This window comes from Saimiri boliviensis, chromosome 19 (assembly GCF_048565385.1).
Source record: "Saimiri boliviensis isolate mSaiBol1 chromosome 19, mSaiBol1.pri, whole genome shotgun sequence".
NCBI classification, from domain to species: domain Eukaryota; kingdom Metazoa; phylum Chordata; class Mammalia; order Primates; family Cebidae; genus Saimiri; species Saimiri boliviensis.
The window spans coordinates 26,795,945-26,808,516 of NC_133467.1; the positions used below are offsets into that span (position 1 = coordinate 26,795,945).

At 40.4% G+C, this 12,572-nt stretch overlaps 1 protein-coding gene across 1 annotated transcript in view; it reads left to right on the top strand.

The window, feature by feature from the left end:
- Positions 1-12,572, top strand: part of RXRG (retinoid X receptor gamma) — a 198,291-nt gene that overhangs the window by 19,209 nt on the left and 166,510 nt on the right. The gene's annotated exons all lie outside the window — the stretch shown is intronic.

Below are 12,572 nucleotides of genomic sequence, written 5' to 3' on the forward strand. Positions count from 1 at the left end.
ATATTTTGCAAGGGAACAAATTAAGAGCTTTTAAAAAACAGGTTTATTGAGGTATAATTTGCATGCCATAAATTTCATCTGTTTTAAGTGAACAATTCAATGAGGTTTCGTAAATTTACAGAGCTGTGCAACCATGACCACGATCCAGTTTTAGAATATTTCCATCATCCCCCAGAAATTCCTTGTACCAATTTGGAGTTAGTTCCTGCTTCCAGCCCCAGATCCAGGCAACCAGGAATCTGCATTCTGTTTCTATAGTTTTTTGTTTATTGGATATTTTGTGTAAGTGGAATCATACAATATGTAGCATTTTGTGTCTAACTTCTTTAATATTCCTAAGGTCCATTCATGTTGTAGCATGTATCAGTATTTTTTTTCCTGAATTGCTCATTGTGTGGATATGCCACATTTTATTTATTTATTCATCAGTTAGTGGGCATTTGGATTATTTCTGGTTTTTGGCTATTGTAAATAATGCTGCTGTGAACATTGTATACAAGTTTTTGTGTGGACATATGCTGTCATTTCTCTTGGATAAATAGCTAGGGGTGAACCCACTGTGTTGTATGGTAAATTTATATTTCAGAAACTGCCAAATTATTTCCCAAAGTGGTTATACCATTTTGTATTCTCACCATAAAGCATAAAGTTTTTAACTTCTCTACATCCTCACCAACTCTTGTGATTGTCTATCTTTCTGATTCTAATGGGTATACAGTGGTATCTTGTGGTTTTAGTTTACATTTCCTTAATAATCAATAACATCGGCATCTTTTTATGGGATTATTTGTCATTCATCTATCTTCTTTGTCTAAATATCTCTTCATATCTTTTACTCATTTTCAAATTGGTTTGCTTGTCTTATTATTTAGTTGTAAGAATTCTTGACATATTCTGGATAAGTACGTTATTAGAGATATGATTTGCAAATATTTTCTCAGTGGCTTGTTCTTTCACTTTCTTAATGATGTCTTTTGAAGCTCAAAGTGTTTAAGTTTGATGAAGTCCACATGTGATTTTTTTTTTTTCCTTTTCGAGTCATACTTTTAGTGTCCTATCTAAGAAATATTTGCCTACCCAAGATCAAGAAGACTTTCTCCTAGATTTTGGATTTTCTTCTAAAACTTTTATAGTTTTAGCTCTTACATTTAAGTATGTGATTAATTTTGAGTTAATTTTTCTGTATGGTGTGAGCAGGGATATACGTTAATCTTTTTGCATGTAGATATCCATTTGTTCCAGTACTGTTTTTGCAAAGATTATCCTTTTCCCTTTGAATTGTCTTGGTGCCTTTGTTGAAAATCAATTTGCCATAAATATAAGGGGTTATTTTTGGACTTTCAGTTTTGTTCCAATGATTTATATGTTTTATCTTTATGGTCACTACTACACTGTGTTGATTACTGTAGCTTTATGATACGTTTTTCAATTAAGTCTTCCAATTTTGTTTTTATTTCCAAATTGTTTTGGCTACTCTGAGTCCTTTGTATTTCCATTTAAATATTAGAATCAGCTTTTTAATTTCTGCAACAAAACAAAACAAAACAAAACCTTGTTGGGATTTTGTGTGTGTGTGTGTGTGTGTTGTTGTTGTTGTTGAACCTATAGATCAATTTGGGGGAATTATTGCTACTTTAACAAGATCGAGCTTTCCAGTCCATAAATGAAGTGTTTCTCCCTTAATACAGGTTTACTTTAATTTTTCTGAGCAATGACTTAATTTTTGGTGTACAAGTCTTACAATCAGTACCTTCTTGTGAGTCTGTGTGGTCCTGCCAGGGACATTTGTTTTTTTCTCAGAGTTCTCATGGAAAACAATGGAGATAACCAGCTGAGCAGCTAAGAACAAGAGGTGGTGTGCCAAGTGAGAAAGGCATGGGCCTGGGGGTTAGGAGGACCAGCTCTGAGCTGTGGCAAGCCACTTAACCTCTCAGTTTGCTGACCTCTAAAATGAATGTAATACAGTTTGTTTTCGTGTTGAGGTTGTGAGCCTTAGAGTTAGAAAAATGTTGGTATAGAGTGGGTGTTCACAATTTGCTGCCTGACCCTGTTGGTGCCTGTGATGATGATTATACAGCATTTTGCATGCCATTAAAAGGGAGGGGAGGCATTGAGAAGAGATGTTGCTTTCAGGACACTAGTCCTGGCTGCAGAGTCTTTTTGCAGCCCAAGACAGAAGCTGATGACCCACAGTGAAGAAGTGAATGTTCTAGTTCAATTTCTCTCCAAACAGCTAATTGAATTAGGTACTATCACCCGCATTTTACACCAAGAAAACTGATATTCAGAGAAATAAAGTCAAGTTCCTGGGATCACAAAGTGGGTAAGAGGCAGAGCAGGATTTAAACACAGATTTGTTTGACTTCAAAGCTTATGCTTTGTCACTATTTCTCCCCACACTCACTGACCCCACGAGGTCTTATAAGGGGATCTGCAAGGCAGCAGTAAATTCCAAGCAGGACATGTAACTTCTCAATGGACAAATGGACACTGATAAGTGATTACTATATCTTGCTTCTCCTTGTTACTTAACATGTTAAAGATTTAACTTTGCCGCAAGATTCAGAAAGGTAGTTATGATTCCCATTACCGAGGATCAGGTGGGAAACCCAAGCTGAATTCATAAAGGGTGATCATAGGGAGCTATTACAAAAAGTCACCTGGCTATTTGTTTCCAATGTTTTAGTGTGACCTGACTTGAGCACCACATTCCACCAGATTTCAAGCTATAAGACTTCCATTTTCTCAGCTATGATAGTTTGTGAGAGGAAGGTGAAGCTTGTGGCCATATGAGCTTCGGATCTGAGGCTGTAAATATTTTCCTGCTGGTTGCTCTTGGCTTGCTCAACAGCAGCACAACTATTAATAATACAGCACAATGTATTAACATGACTTGTTTCCCATGTGGGAGACTTAGTTTTGATTACTAGGAGATTCATTAATATGGCAATGTAGAGAATGTATGGGCTTTGGAATCAGTTAAATGAATTTTTGTTCCATTTCGATTATTTATTTGCTAGCTTTGTGATACTGAGAAATGTATTTAACTTAACTGAGCCTATTTGCTCATGTAAAATGGTGAAAATAATTGTCATGAGGATTAAGATGAGATAGTATCTATAAATCACTCATTAGTACGAGGTATATAATACAATCTAGACAAATAGTACCATTTCTCCTTTGGAATGGAGTTTAAGTAGGTTTAGTGTCAAAGATATCTTACTGTGGACAAGTATATTAGTTAGGATTTGCTGCAGTAACAAATAGCCTCTAAAGCTGAGCCACTAAAAATCACATTCAGGTCAGGTGTGGTGGCTTATGCCTATAATCCCAGCACTTTGGGAGGCCAAGGTGGGAGAATTGCTTGTAGCTAGGATTTTGAGACCAGCCTAGGCAACACAGTGAGACCCCTATCTGTATAAAAAAATAAAAAATAGCTGGGTGTGGTGGCATACACCTATAGTCCCAGTTACTTGGAAGGCTGAGGCAAGAGGATCACTTGAGCCCAGGAGTTTAAGGCTGCAGTGAACCAGGTCTGGGTTACTGCTTTCCAATCTGGGCAACAGAATGAGACCTTCACTCTATAAAATTTTAAAAAATCACATTAGTTTATGTGTTGCTTATGTCACATGAGGGCTTTGCTGGACTTTGCTGGGTTGGGTTCTACCCTTTGTATCTTTTTACTGCAGGACCCTGGTTGAAGGAACATGCTGTTCTTATGGTGGCTGGCAGAAACTCAAGAAGGCTGGAGCCAATCCATATAAATGTATTTAAAGTCTCTGCCTGGCCACAGTGTGTGCCACATTTGCTCACATTCATGATCATATGGTCAAGCTCAGAGTCACTGGGTAGGTAAGTGTAGTTCACCTAAAGGAAAACATGGTAGGAGCTTTGTAAATGAATAGTGTAATCTGTAGCAAGTAAGAATATTAATAAAGGCAATTCTTGGTAATACAAATATTGAGCATTGCATACATGGAATATCTGAGCCTCTTCATTTCTATCTTTCCCTTTGGCTATGGAAGTTTGTCCCTTTGTTCAGTTGTTCTTACTTAAAGAAGAGCTGCTGAAAGGTAATTTGTCAATATCTGAGAAAAGATTTCCTTTTTCTCTTCCAACCTCTTATTCTCAGCCACTTGTGACTCATTCTTCTTTACTGCTGGCATTCTCAAGGCTTTCATAGGCCCCTTTCTTTTCTTGTTCTATGCTCTTCTACAGGTGACCTTATACATAACCATGGCTTCAGTTAATTATTCTCTGATGATTCTTGTTTACACATTCTCAGCACAGATGCCTCAGAGTCCCAGACCCATAGAGCCTGCTGCCCGCTCAACATCTCTGCTATGATTGCCCCATAAATCTCAGTACAGTAAGACTTAACTCTGCTCACTGTAAGTGTGCCCTCAAGGACCAGGCCATCCAGCCGATTATTCATGGCAAACACTTAGAATCCATTCTTAGTACCTCCTCCTCCCTTACTCTCCTATCCAATCCATCTACAGAATCTCTTCTCTCTACCTCCTTGGGGCCTCTGTGATCAGCCACTTCTCCCCATCCCTACTGCTACCACCAAACCATGATCCTCATTCACCTGGCTATTGTGACATTCCCCCAACTCTTTCTACATCCTTTCTATTTTCTTCTAGTTGGAGTCTTTTTATTTAAATTCATACTTGGTCATATCTTCTTTTGGCTTAAAACTCTTCAATGACTTTGATTAGCTTTTAGGATAAAGACCAAAACCCTTTCCATGGCCCTGCTTATCTGACCTTTTCTTGTCTCTCCCATTTTATTTTGCACCACTCTTCTTATTGCCTATATTGCAGTTTCAATGCTCTCTTCTTTCAAATCCCTGAGTATGTCATGCTGTCACCTGCCTTGGGGACTTTGTACATGCTTTCCTCAGTTGAAGTGTTTTTTTTCTGACATCCGTCCTTGAAATCCCAGGTCAGATGTCTCCTTGTTGAAACACTCCTCAGCTTCTCCAGGCTGACAGAGTTCTCTTCTCTTCTGTGGTCTAAAAAAGTCTATATATATGTGTGTAGAATGCATCTTATGATATTATTATTTGCTTTTGTGACTCTCTGCTTGGGGTGCAAAGTCTTAGTGTAGGGTACCATCTCATTTTTCCAAACAATTTTTAAAAGTTCTTTTGATCTCAAAAAAAATTGTGCAAAAGCCCAGTTAAGGCTTAGAAAAACCAAGATGCTCCGCTTGAGGACCTCTTTTAAACTAAACCCCAAAATAACAAGCATAAACAATTGGAGGTCGGAGGAATATCAGAGCGCTGGCCCACAACTTTTATTTTTACTAATAAAGAAATTGAAGCCTAGGGAGATAAAATGCTTTCCTTATGGTTATATAGCTGGTGTCAAGCAAGAACGAAATAACGAGTGCTATGAGTCTGTCTGAAAGAGAGCATTCTTGTGTGTGGGGTGCTAAGGTGGCTCATTCTCTCCTCAAAACCACCATTTTTTTGGAGACCTAATTTGTGCCAGGAATTATATTAAAGTCCTTTATATAAAGAGTCTCTAACTTTTAGAACCACAAGGTAAGTTTAATTCCCATTTTAATTTGAGGGAAAAGGAGAATAACAGAGATTATAATGTGTTCAAGGCTCATGTCACTTGCGAGGAAATGTCTAAGCATGTCAATAATACTTGTCATTATATTGTATTTCTTTTTACTTGTTTGTTGGGTGGGGTGAGGGGTTAAGACTAGATCAGCCTAAGGAGATTTTCACTGGAAACTGGCAATCCCTGAGAGGCTTTCTTAGTAGGAGACTTGCAAGGTTTCAGCGCTTCAGTGTAAGTTATTGCAGCATGAGTTTCAGTGAGCCTGTAATTCAGGGAGCTTTATGGAGCCCCTGCCAATGTGTACTGCACTGTGCCAAATTAAATAGGGGTGAAGAAGAGCTAGAAGCCATGGGTATGGACTAGCCCTGATCCATTTTGCTGAATGAGAATGAGCCCAGAGTCACCTAAATGAGTCTGAGGAGTGACATGCAAGTTAATGCTAAGTTATATACCTGAGTCTGTTGTTTCTTTTTTTGTATGTGTTTTAGACAGAGTTTTGCTCTTGTTGCCCAGGTTAAAGTGCAGTGGTGCGATCTCAGCTCACTGCAACCTCCACCTCCCAGGTTCAAGCGATTCTCCTGCGTCAGCCTCCCGAGTAGCTGGGATTACAGGCACCGCCCAGCTAATTTTGTATTTTTAGTAGAGACAGGATTTCCCCATGTTGGTCAGGCTGGTCTCGAACTCCTGACCTCAGGTGATCTGCCCGCATCGGCCTCCCAAAGTGCTGGGATTACAGGCGTGAGCTACTGCACCTGGCTGTTGTTCTTAAATGTTAATCTCTTGGCCTAAATAGTCGGCCTGCTTAAAACATCAGCCACCCCTCACCATTTCATCATCTGATTCTTGTCAAACACGGAGTCTCGCGTTGAGATTTCCCCACATTCTCAGTGGTTCCTCTGTACTCCTCAGTAGTATCAGAACTATTATTGCCAGAGCTGATTGCCAGTGTGCGGTCTCCACCATCTGGCTCCTTGCAAAGAGCGGATAATCCTTTTAAAGTCTTAATAGTAATAGATGATTTGTTTGGCCTTATTTTCTAACATTAGCTTTTAGACAGACTGTCTCAAATCCACTGGTTTTGAATTTGCATCCTAGCCTAGAGATGAAGAGTAGTTACTTAGAAACAGGAAAGAGCTGAGAACAGGGTCATGCACAATCAGATTTGGAAAAACTTCTTGTGCTAATTTCCCTAACATGGAAATCTTTTTATCTATATGTAGTGGGAGAGTAAGTTGTAGAGAAAACATGAAACATGGTGTCAGGAAGACCTGGGTTGCTGAACATCTCAGTTCTGCCAGGGTCTAGCCAGTGAAACAGGACAACCACGAATTTTCCTAAGTCTTAGTTTTTTTTAACCCATACCATGGGGACAGCAATATCTTTCAAAGTTGCAGAGTGATTTGTGGGTTGGAAATCACTCTAAAATTTTTAGGTAGTGTTCTGTGTGGAGCCCAGGCCTTTCTTCCTCAGGTGGGCCTGTGCTGAGGAAATGTAGGGAGGTGGGTGGGGTTGCACATGGAAGGGTTACTCGTGAGGAATTCTCAGCCTAGTCACGACCTTGCAATCTCAGAAACAGCTGCTGTGTAGATGGGCTTTGCAAAGAGCTGGCAAAAAGAGAAACTTTTAGCAGATGGGCTCAGGGGTGGTGACCAGACACTGCTTTCCCTCTCCCACTTTGGTAACCTCAGGTACAGGAGGTTGAATTACTCAGAAACCTCCCTTAACGGTGTGTTATCATCTTTGTTCTAGGTTAGGCTCCTGTCTTATTTTAATCTTCTTTACCTCCAATTCCTGCTCATCATTTTCTGCATGCACATTCATATAATGTGTTTAAAAGTGTATTTTAAATAGTGCCTCTTTTGTGACAGGCTTTGCTCTCATCTTTGGGAAACATCAGTGAACAAAACAAGCAAAATTTCCCATTCTTAGGGAGCTTATATTTTAGAGGCGAAGGTAGGGTTGAGAAGATCGGTACTTATTGCCTTTTAGACTAGGATACAATTTAGTTATTACAGTTGATTATTGTCTAAGTTAAAAATTGAGCAGGGTAAGGGGGAAGGAGTGTGAATGTATGTGTAGGGACTTTGAAGGTTTATAAGCCTAGGCAGAGGGAAGAGCCAGTGCAAAAGCTCTGTGACAGCATCAATGCCCCATATCATTTCATGGCAGTGGGGTGGCCAGTGAGGCTGGGCAGAGTGAGCAACAGCGTAGTGATAGAAGAAGACAAGTGAGGTAAAGGGGTGGTGGAGAGAGGGTGGAGACAGGTCATTTAGGGCCTGGTGGGACATTGTGAAGACTTTGGCTTTTATTGTGAAGGAAATAGGGAGTCATTTCAGAATGCTGAGTGTTAATAGAGTGTTCTCATTATATTTATTCTTTTTTTACGTACTCAGCTGTATTCATCTTGTTGCTATATGTATACCTAGGTATTTATTTCTAATGGTCCTATAGTAGTCCACAAATTTTCCCTAGTCACTCTTCCAACCCCTTGCCATTACAAATAATGCTGCAATGGGTGTCTTCATATGTGTTCTCTTGTGGGCTTGTGTGATCATTTCTGTGCAGAAACACCCAGGAACAAGTAGACTGGCACTATTAAGTTAAATTCAGTGTATATCTAAATTCAGTCTACACATATACTGAATTTAACTTAATAGTGCCAGATGACTCTCTGGGCTGGCTGCACCCATTTAGAGTCCCTTCAGCAAGGCATGAGGGTTCCTACAGCCTAATATCCCTGCCAAAATGTGACATCCAGATTTCAAAGCTTTGCAAATCTAATAGGGACACAGTGACATCTATTGTTTCATTTGCATTCTCTGATTACTGATGAGTGTCAGTGCCTCTTTATATGCTTGCTAGTTTTTTTTCTTCTATCCATTGCCTGTTTATGTTCTTAGCCAATTTTTTGTTTTGGAGTTCTGTATTTTTCTTTTTGATTTTCAGGAGCTCCTTGTACGTTCTGGATATTATCCATAGTTGCTTTCAGAAGCTTAGATTTAGAGGTGGCCTTTGAGGTAATCTAGCCCAACCACCTCATTTTACAGTTGGGGAAACTGAGACCCAAGCAATGAAGTGATTTTTTTTTTTCAGATTACATGCAGAGTGGAAAAGCTGAGACTCAAAATCAATACTACTTCTCTATATCATATGTAGTAAGAGGACTTGCATTAAGGCAGGAATGAAAGTCAAAGGTGGGCAGGAGCTGTAGGGCATTGCTGGTTCCCTACCATCTGCATTTCTTTGCAGGCAGAAGAGCCACTTTATCTGACCTGTTGGCCAAGGATAGCTCTGGACCCAAAAGACCCTGGGTCTGGTGACAATCTCCTCCTCCCATTCACACTGTCATGACCTTATTTCAGGACTTTATCCTCTTGCTTGACTTGTGTTTCTCAAATTTTGGTGTGTGTGAAATTCACCTCATGAACTTATTAATATGCAGGAAACTGCCCACCCTGGGCATGTGAAGGACTGAGAGACCCTCAGGATCTTGATGTGGGTCCATGAACCTTCTTTGGAGAAACATGTACCAGTTTCATCAGCTCCCTGATTGCTCTTCTGTCTCCATCTTCTAGCCACCTTCATTTGTCTTCCAGGCTCCAAACACAACTACAACTCTTTCCCTAACACATTTGTTTGCCATACCTCCATGCTCTCATCCTTACCATCCATTTGAAATGCTCCTTCCTGTGTGAAATTTTATGATTTTTCAAGATGTAGGTCAAGTACAGTCTCCCCCCAAAAACCCTCCCTGGCCGGGCGTGGTGGCTCACGCCTGTAATCCCAGCACTTTGGGAGGCCAAGGCTGGCGGATCATAAGGTCAGGAGATCGTCTCTACTAAAAATACAAAAAAAAAAAAAAAAAAAAAAATTAGCTGAGCATGGTGGCGCATTTCTGTGGTCCCAGCTATTCGGGAGGCTGAGACAGAAGAATTGCTTGAACCCAGGAGGCAGAGATTGCAGTGTGCCGAAATTGCGCCACTGCACTACAGCCTGGGTGACAGTGCAAGACTTCATCTCAAAAAACAAACAAACAAAAAAACAAAACAAAAAACAAAACCAAACAAAAAAAACCCTGTTTTTTCTGAGAATTAAGTGTAGGGGCATTTGCAAATGAGGAAATGCGGCAGGTGGTATGAGTGTCCCATTGGCTAGTGTCCCATTGGCTAGTAATCACAGTGGACACCCTGCCATTTAAGGTGGTTAAAGACAAAAGACGCCTCTGGGAGGAAAGGAGCAACATCCCAGAGCAGCTGGTCTTTCTTTTAAAAAAAATATATATATATTTTTTAATCAAATATACATATACATAGTTTAAAGAGTAGCAGTTGTACAACATTTTTTATGAAACAGCAGTCTTCCATTCTTTGTCCCAGCGTTTCCTTTTCTCCAGAGGCAAGCACCTGGAACTCTTTTTGCTGATTCTTTCAATATGTCTAAAAAGTATGCTCTTATTTCTCCTATTTGATTTTTTGGCGGTGTTAGGCACCAACTATTGACTTTCCACTGAGAGAAGGAGGATTTAACCCTCTATCTTCCCCCTATGCCTTCCCCATATTTTATTGACTGGCATGTTTTTGCATCTAGTATGCCATGTGGTGGTTCTGTCTGCCTTGGTGACTGATGCTGCCAGTCACCTGGCTGTCCAAATCAGAAATCTGGGCACACTCCTTAACTCCTTCTTCTTTTCCTGAATCCTGCCTCCATTAATTCTTCTCCCACCTCCCATATCCACTTACTCATGAAATTCTGCCAACTCTACCTCTGACATAACCTCGCAAATTCATCCAGTTCTGTTTGTTCCCACCGCCACTGCCATTGATCGATCGATCACCCTCTCCCCCAGGTCCCCACTAGAATATTGTAATACTGCTAGTCTGGTTTCCTTTCATGCCTCCCTCTGGTCTCTTCTTCACTTTACAGCCAGAGTGAGTTTTCTCAAACACAAATTAATTAGACTTGGTGGTTCTCATGCTTACAACTCTTGAGTGTACTTCAGGAACAGGTTCCAATATCTTCTGGTGGGGCAGAGACAATTCCTAGTTTTCCATAGCATTCTTGGCACACAGACTACGTTTCCCTGCAGTAAGGTTGGGACCATGTGAAATGTGAGTGGAAGTGACATGTGTTATTTCCAGGCCCAGCAGTTACAAGTTGTTTGCTATTACCTCTCTTTTCTCTTCCGGAGTGGACCTAAGGCCATGTTCTAGATGCTGGAGCTACAGGGTGGAGGAGGGCTCCCTACCCACATAGGACTCTGTATGAATGACAAATTAGTCTTTGTTATGGTAAGCCAATGAAACTTTGGGGTTAATATGTTATTGTAGCATAGCCTATCATAAGCCTGACCAACACAAGGGATATAAAAGGCCCTTTAGGATCTGGTCTTGCTTCTCTAACGTTATTTCTCTTCCCTTCCTTCCCTTATACACTCTCTATATTCTAGTTATAATGGCATACCAGGCTCTTCCCCACGTCTAGGCCTTTGTATATGCAGTTCTTGTTGCTTAGGATGTCTTTGTCACCCACATCCACTTTACCACTTTGCCTGGTGAATCTCAACTTTCAAGCCTCAGCTTAGATGCCTCTTCCTCTGAGAAGCCCTCCAGGACACCCTACTGCCTCCTGGTTGAGATGCCCTTCCTTTGTGTCCCCTTAGAATACTGTGCCTGCCCTGCATTTACCACTTTGTCCTGAAATGGCCTGTTTTCTTGTTTTTCCACCAAACTGAACTGGAAGCTCCTGAGATTCATGACTGCCCCGTTCACTGTGATCTTCTCAGGCATTCTCAGAGTAGGCGCTCAGTCCATTTTTGTGGAATGAATCATTGTTGGAAGATCCAGGCAAAATCTTAGGGGAGAAGCTATCACGAAAAACTGCAATTTATGTTTCTTTTGCCAAGACTTTCTTGGTAGTTTAAATTCCTTAGAGACAATATTGATTGGTGATTTGGAGGACACAGTCTATAGTCAGACAGAGCTGGTTTCACTTCTGGCCGTACTAGATGTGAAATGTTTAGCAAGTTACTTATCCTCTTAAACCTCAGTTTGACGATCTGATGGGAATAATGCCTACCTCATAGGATTGTTATGATGATTCAGTTCGTTGAAATGTGTGTCTGTGTGTGTGTGTGTGTGTGTGTGTGTGTGCACTTAGAAAATGCCAAGCATACAGAAGTGCCCAATAAATGTTAGACATGTTATTATTTTAAAAAATATCCTAAATGCAAATGTGGCATCCTGGATTGGGTCTTGGAACAGAGAAAAGGGCATTGGAAGGAAAAAAAATCTAGTGAAATACCAGTGAAGTCTGGAGTTGAGTTAATAGCAGTATTCCAACATAAGTTTTTCAGCTTTGATAAATGTACCACTGTAATGTGAGATAACATTAGGGGGACCTAGATGGGAACTCTGTGCTATCTCTGTAACTTAGTCCAAAATTATTCCATAATAAAAAGTTTGTTAAAATAAATTCTTATTATAACTGATATTCATTGTAGTCTCACAATATCCCTATGTAAGTACTGTAGTGATTGCCATTTACAGATGAAGAAACTGAGGCACACAAAAGTTAAATAACTCGCCCATGGTCACTCTTAGTTCTGGATAACAAAGTAGGAGCGATTGGTGGGTTGGGATTTAAATAGAATGCCGTAATAAACACTTATTTTGTATAAGTTATCACCCTTTATGCTGTGTCAATAGAGAATACTGAAGACAAGTGGTCTCTGCTCTCAAGGTTGTTATAAGGAGGAAGCTCAAGTTCACACAGTGCTAAGTGCAGAATTGGGGATGGAGATCCAGCTCCTGAGTTCAGACCAATCTCTTAAGCATTGCACCAAACAAACTGGGGGGCAAGTGGTGATTAGAGTCACATGCAATTCACAGTGGAAGTGCAGATGTAAAAACGGGTCTGGTTGGGGCTTTGGAGACAGCTAGCTTTATGGGTGGGGGTTTGATCTGAGTCTTGAACATGAGCATAATTTGATCTGAGTAG